This window comes from Octodon degus, unplaced genomic scaffold, assembly GCF_000260255.1.
Source record: "Octodon degus isolate 3935 unplaced genomic scaffold, OctDeg1.0 scaffold00173, whole genome shotgun sequence".
Taxonomy (NCBI): domain Eukaryota; kingdom Metazoa; phylum Chordata; class Mammalia; order Rodentia; family Octodontidae; genus Octodon; species Octodon degus.
Genome location: NW_004524749.1, coordinates 5,201,772 through 5,202,410, shown reverse-complemented (window position 1 = coordinate 5,202,410; position 639 = coordinate 5,201,772). Strand labels below are relative to the sequence as shown.

The 639-nt window shown below is 32.4% G+C and overlaps 1 non-coding gene across 1 annotated transcript; it reads right to left on the bottom strand.

Moving 5' to 3' along the window:
• Positions 1-381: 381 nt before the first annotated feature.
• On the bottom strand, positions 382-483 carry LOC111813227. The gene has a single exon (XR_002818541.1). It is a non-coding gene; the product is annotated as a U6 spliceosomal RNA (small nuclear RNA).
• Positions 484-639: the final 156 nt, after the last annotated feature.

Sequence of the window (639 nt, the reverse complement as noted above, 5' to 3'; positions counted from 1 at the left end):
TTCCAATTGGTTTTTTCATTTAGTCATATGTGTTTAAGGCTTCTTCTTGTTTCTCATGGCCATTTCTTTTTAGCACTGAGTAGTAGTCTGTTTCCATGTTGTACTATCTGCTCATTCATCTACTGAAGGACATGTTGGCTGCTTCTAAGTTTTTTTTTCCATAATTTTATTGAGAAACAAATAGCAATGAGACAGTTTCAAATCAAATTGGTAGGACAGTTTCCATAATTAGCACATTGCATACTGTCTTCCTAGCGGTTAATTGCTGTGCAAGATGCAGACATGATACCCTATTTACAAATGCTATTAGAACAAATCCCTCTGTTCATTAAGAGAATGTAACTATATATCTATTCTAACCACTTTGAATACACAGATACAAAAAATATGGAACGCTTCACTTGTGTGTCATCCTTGTGCAGGGGCCGTGCTAATTTCTCTATATCTTTCCAATGTTAGTATATGTGCTGCTGAAGTGAGCACTTCTAAGTTTTGACAAGTATGAATTACATAATAATTTTGTGCATATGTGAAACACATATAATTATATATTTACATATATTTGTTTTATAGTTTCCAGTTGATAGCACTTTCATTTTATTTTATTTTTTTACATTGATCTACCCCATCAGGAAATAT